The sequence below is a fragment of the Ciconia boyciana genome, chromosome 3, assembly GCF_034638445.1.
Source record: "Ciconia boyciana chromosome 3, ASM3463844v1, whole genome shotgun sequence".
NCBI classification, from domain to species: domain Eukaryota; kingdom Metazoa; phylum Chordata; class Aves; order Ciconiiformes; family Ciconiidae; genus Ciconia; species Ciconia boyciana.
This window is the reverse complement of record NC_132936.1, coordinates 47,514,102-47,520,101: the sequence shown is the minus strand read 5'-3', so window position 1 is coordinate 47,520,101 and position 6,000 is coordinate 47,514,102. Positions and strand designations below refer to the sequence as shown.

The window sequence follows — 6,000 nt, the reverse complement described above, 5'->3', positions numbered from 1 at the left end:
AAATAAAGTATTAAAAGCCATTGGAACAAGATGACTGTAAAGAATTATAGCTCATTTGACTGACAGCATCTCTAACAAACTGACTTTTGCTAGCATTGCAGTTGTGGCCATGCACAATATGATTACTTTGTAACCATAGGCAATAGAGGTTTTGGATGTTTTCTGAGGAAGCTGCATTATCCTCACATAATAACACTGATTTAAAATTCTTCTCCCAGTGTTGGTAACAGTGGCATCTGCAGAGAGCAGTTTAGTTTTGAATGCTTGATACTCTAATCACAGCAGAGATCAACAGTGAGTCAAGGATGTCTGTCAGGTTCATCTTACAACTTCAACAGAGGCTGAATTTGTTGAATTTTTTGGAACATGGTGATTTAATAAATTTTCTGTTGTCAAAGTAAAGACAAGGTCATTCTAATTACTAGTCCATTTCTTTTCTGAATCTGAAGTACACTTCAAGTGACTGTAAAATTCATAGTTCACATATTAGGATTAGTTTTTAGTTGTTAAAAAGAAACAAGAGTCAATTCAATAGCTCATAAATTACAATGCATTCACAGATAATAATTCAAGTGTCACCAGCTGGCAGTACTCACAGTGACCATAAACTAGGGATCAGGTCTTGTGAGTACCCATTGTTCTCCATGTGAAAAACCCTTGTTTAACTCTGAATGCAATATCGCTTCGTTAAGAAACACATAGAGTGAGAAATACAGTAGTGAATTCACTCATGTAAATTTGCGTGGTATTTCACAAACTGAAAATCAGATACGTTTCTTGCTTCCCAGATTCTACAATTTTGGCCCTGCTTCACTGAAGCCTTTTTCTAACATTTGAGTTAGAACTTCTCACATGGCTATGCTGGAAGGATTTGATGCAAAAGTCAGAGAGAGACTTATTTACACCTTTTTATTGGACCTGCAAGAGGCATAACAGTCAAACAAAGGACAAGACATAGTGAACTGATTTAGATACTAAAGAATATTGAAATACTGCCAAAGATCTGGTACTACACAAAAGAGAATAAACAAAGGATGATTTAAGGCACGGGCATCAAACAAATGATGTAAGAAGAAATAAGAAGAAAAATATTTTTTTTCCCTGAGGAACAAATTCCTCTTAAGTTCATCTCATAATTTACATTTCTGTCCATCTGAGTCCATAAATAGGGTGAAATTGTACTCACATTGTATATCTCCCTTTAGCTAACTCTAGACATTACATTAATATATACACATCTACATGAGCTGGTCATTTTATGCTCCCTTTACTGATAACTGAGAAGCACTGGCACTCTTACGGTATGATTCATCTGATTGTAGGGTGAGATGGACAGAACCTGTGTGCTTCCACTGATTCTTAAGCAAATGCAGAAGATGAGCAGACATCGATTTCTGTAAAGCAGGAATGTAAAATTTTTAAGACAAAGTCCTCTCTATGAATAATTTTTTAATCATATTCATACATCATATGTGTTCCAAAAAAATTATTACATACTGAAGAAAATCAGAATTTTTTTCCTGAGGTACTTAATAAGTCTATGTTAAGTTATCTGCATTTGATAAAATTACTTCGATGCAATGTCTGGCACTTCAGGTCCACTAAAAATCTAGCAGATAATATCTTTATTGTAAAACGTCACCTTACACATACATTCAGTATTAATATTACTGAGGACATAGGCCACTTAGTTAAAAACCTTGCTTCAAAAATGATTTAAAAATTGGAACAGTAGTAGGTTAGTATGTACAACCGTTTGGGCATTTAAGGTCTTTGAAAGCTAGGTCATAGTAAGCCTGTGGTATATTCCTAATGTCTGCTGGGAAGTGAATGTCAAGAAAAACAAAAGAGCTACAAAAATGTAAAGTTTCAATATTTTCCAAGATGAGAAAACAAATATAACCCAGTAAATGTGATAATTTTTTTTTTTCCATTAGTAGAAGACCTCAGGCTTTGTATTGACCTGACAGTGCAGGGTCTCAGAATCTGTCTGGGCTTGTCTCAGCCTGAGTTGATTTTAGTTTGCTTTAACAGTTGCCTACTGGTCAAGTGACTATGGCATGATGTGTTTTATCTTGAGCTCAGTCAATGCCACACATGGTAGTGGTCTGACAAACTGAGGCAGTCAGTTTGTACAAAATGATAGCCATTTCTGTCACTGAGGCTGGGAAGGCTGTAGGGCATCTCTCAGACTTAAACAGGGAGCCAATGAGAAGGAAGCAGATTGTGTTAAGAAAACATATAAAAATAAACACAATCAGGTTACTAGATGGGAGGAAGAAAGCAGGAACATTGTGCTCCTCCTGGCAAAAAGAAGAAACCCCCAATGGGAACATTATCCTGAGGGAAGACCTCATGATGCTGACATCTTGTAAGCCCCTCCTGCATTCTCCTTGAGAGGCACAGATAGGTCCCTCAGGATCCAGCAGAACATTTGAAAGGTGACCATAACACAGAAGAAAAGGGTAGATACTAGGAAGGTTTTAGCTGCATTATAAAAGAGAGACTTTTCTCTAGGAAATAACTTGGACTGTTAGACTGTTAAAACATTAATTGAGCTGAAAGTCAATTCTTGGTCCTATATATGGCGAGTTCTCTTTTGCCCATAAACAAGATTTTGAGTGCAACACAGACAAAGCTACAAAGCCTGTAATCTTAGGAGATCCATGGGCAACATGACCTTGCAAAGCCAAGTTATTCCTTGCAAAGCCTAGCTTTGTAGAATTCATCCTGAATGTCTATTAAAAAATAATATATATATATCCTTCATTATTAAGTATCCTTGTATTGCTGTTTATCGATTAGAAAACATTCAAATTATACTAGTTTTTGTCTACAAAGGGAAGTATACACATTGCCTCAGTACTGCCTCAGTCTCTCCTCTATGATATGAAAAAAAGTCTTGGTTTGGTTAGGCTGGAAACTTGCTTTTATGTGAAGTACATGTTTCAAGAAGTCAGGAAGGAAGGGTGGAACTGTAGTATTTGTTAAGTGACAGCTTTGACTCACAAGTCTGTAATGGAATTTCCTCCTACCTTAAGGAAAGCCATATGCCAATGACTAGACCTTACTCTCCGTTAAAAATTTGTTCTCAGAAATAATATAAAAACAGAATTAGAAGAATTCATAAGAGGATTGCTCTCTTTTTAAATTACATTTAACTTTGCCTGACAGATCCATGCATTAGAAATATAAAATACTGTATTTATAAAACATTCACATTTGCTTTGAGAATATGGTTGTAAAATTATGCTATAAAAATTGAAATCCTGGCGTATCTAGCATAAAGTTACAGGAGCTTAACTACAGTACTTAACTCTTTGCTAGTCCACTATGAAGATTTTTAATAACATGACGACTGAATAGAAGTGGCAAAAATTTGGGACTTCCAGTGTTTAGACTAGTCAAACACTCTAAGGATAAGTGGTCCAGAAACATTATAACCAGTTCTACGTGACTATCTACCAAACCCAAGATACACACTTTATGATTCCTCTAAACTGTGTATGTTTCTTTCTTTCTAGCAAGGGATGGAGTATGTTACTATTTTCTTGGGAGTGTGTTTTTGAACATCTCCAACTGTACAAATACACACACAGGCACATACATGCATGAGTGCTTGCCTTCTTTTGTATGAGCAGAATACTTGCTAGAATTGCAGAGATGAAAGCAGTGCAGTGATCTGAGAAGATAGTGCCGTTACATGCTTCGCAAGACAGAACACAAGAAAAGGCACTTGAGAAAACAGAAGTCAGAAATAAAACATCTGAATGCTAACAGTTATCCAGTTGGAGGCCCCTTGGAGTCCGGGTGTATTATTTGCATACACCCAAGCACTCTCGAGTGAGCATTTTTTTCCTTGCAACTTGCTTTTGTCCTAAAATTATCTGACATTGCCCATTCTTCTTTCCCCCTCTCTCTGCACAGCTTGGTCTCTAGCATCATTTTACTATGGTGCCTTTGGATTAGAAACCCCATTGCTTAGGAACACACGAGACTGAATAAATAAGCGTGGAAGGCACACACTCGTGTACAGACGTGGTGTGGGAAGCAGTAACTGTGCAGGGATGGACGAGCCGGTGAAGAGCACGGAGGGCTGAAAGCCGCGGAAACCCACGTCCGGTAAAGCCCCAGGCACTGACGCGGAGCAAAATGCTGCCGGGAGCTGCCCCCACGGTGTATTTGATCACGCAGGGAACAACTGGTGCGGGCGGGCGCAGCTGGCGGCGCAGCAGCCGCAGTACCTCGGGGAGACGCTTTTTTCTACACAGAAAAGGCAGCGGATGGCGCGGCCCGTAGCCGGGGTGGGCCTGTGCACGGCCCCGGCTTTCCCCGGCGCAGAGGCAAGGAGGAGGGCGGGGGGCAGAGACACGTCCTGGGCGCGGACGGTGGAGAGCCCGGCGAGGCGGATGAGCGGGCCGGGCCGGAGCGCAGCGATGGGCACAGCCGCTCACGGCCCGCGCCGCGCTTCACCTCGCCCCGCCTGCTCGCTTTACAGCAGTGTCGCGCCGCGCCGGCTCTTCGCGGCAGCGGAACCGGCAGGCCGGAAGGCAGGTGCGCGGCGGGCTCGGGCGGGCGGGGGTCGGGCGGCTGCGCGACGCGGGCGGGCGGCCGGGGTGAGGCGCGCTCCGGCGGCGGGCGGCGCGGGGCTGCTGGCGGTGGCCTCGGCGGCGGGCAGCGGCCACGGTGGCGGCCGGAGCTCGCCGCGCTCTGGCAGTCGGGGCGAACGTTGCTCTCCGCCGCGGCTGGTGCGGAGCCGCGGTCTGGCCCCGAGCCGCGGTCTGGCCCCCTCGCTGAGGAGTGGGACCGCCCAGCCCGGCCTGCCCCGGCGGCGATGCGCGTCCTCCCGCCGGTGCGTGCGTCTCTGCCCGCCGCCCCTGGGGGAGGGGGGGCAGAGGGGGGCGGCGCCGGGCTGCCAGCAGGGCCCGGCTGTTTTGGGGCAGTGAGGCCGCTGGCCGGTGCCAGGCCTTGCCTCCTCCCGGCGGGGGCCCGGCGGCAGGGCCAGCCGCGGCGGGCGGGCAGGGTGCCCTGGGCCGGCAGCGGGGCCGGGGCCTGCCGTCTGCATGCGTGTGTCCGAGCCCCAGCGCGCACCTCGGCGGGTGGTACAAGAGCGCTAATAAAGGCCGAATCCCGTTCTCCTCTCGTTCTGTTTCTGGTCTTGGCCTCAGTGTGCTTATTGAAACAGGGATATCAGGCGTGTTGTCAGATGGGAAACGGCACAGGTGTTGAACGGGCCTGAATAGTTTCAGTACTTACTACTGGTATTAATAAATGTAGAGGAGTGGAAACGAAGAATGAAAAACCAGCACATGCTCACGTAGAGTGTTTTTTCCCTTTTGAGTACTACTTGCTTCATTTTTGTTGGTAAACTGACAGCTTTGTTTGTAAAATGCTTGATGATCTCTGGTGTCCTAAGGCTTACCCTTCAGGTGCTTCAGGAGAGTGTATGGTGTTGGAATTCAAATAATACCTTTATTTAAAAGCTTTTGAGTTCTGAATTTAGATTTTGTTGTTGTTTTTAGTATACTAACATTTGTGTAGACCCTTTTCAACCTTCAGGCTTTTTGAAGAATTGACTGTGAAATAGTACTGTTGAAATGGAACTGATAATCTTCACTTTTGCAGAGAAGAGCTAATAGTCAAGCTTAGTTATTTTCTTGAGGATAGACTTGACTTGAGTCTAGTTAATGAGTAGAAAAAAGTATTAGAAATTCTAGAGAAGATGCAAAAAGGGTTATGTATGTCCACATGGTAGGTTGCAGAGATAAATTTTTAGGAGGAAGAAAACCAAACCAACCATCAGTTGAGGTGCAAGCTGGCTTTTATCTGAAGACCACATTAATTATATCAGTGAGGTGCTGAGCCTAAGTAGACACACACACTGCTTTTCAGCAGACACCATAATGAAATAATTTCCTTTGGATCTGACTTGCTTCTGGCCATGACAGAGTAAACTTGCATCATCCTGGAATTAGGTGTGTAAATATTTGGAGGACCTCT

The 6,000-nt window shown here is 44.0% G+C and overlaps 1 protein-coding gene across 3 annotated transcripts in view; it reads left to right on the top strand.

Annotated features, from left to right (window-relative positions):
* Positions 1 to 4,232: 4,232 nt before the first annotated feature.
* Positions 4,233 to 6,000, top strand: part of ASCC3 (activating signal cointegrator 1 complex subunit 3) — a 291,790-nt gene continuing 290,022 nt past the window's right edge. Inside the window, exon 1 of one of the 3 annotated variants that reach the window (XM_072855573.1) lies at positions 4,233 to 4,343. The gene's annotated coding sequence lies outside the window, so the exon portion shown is untranslated. Of the gene's footprint in view, positions 4,344 to 4,399; positions 4,555 to 6,000 lie in introns of those variants that run through there. The other 2 variants (XM_072855572.1, XM_072855574.1) reach the window with 2 other exon arrangements.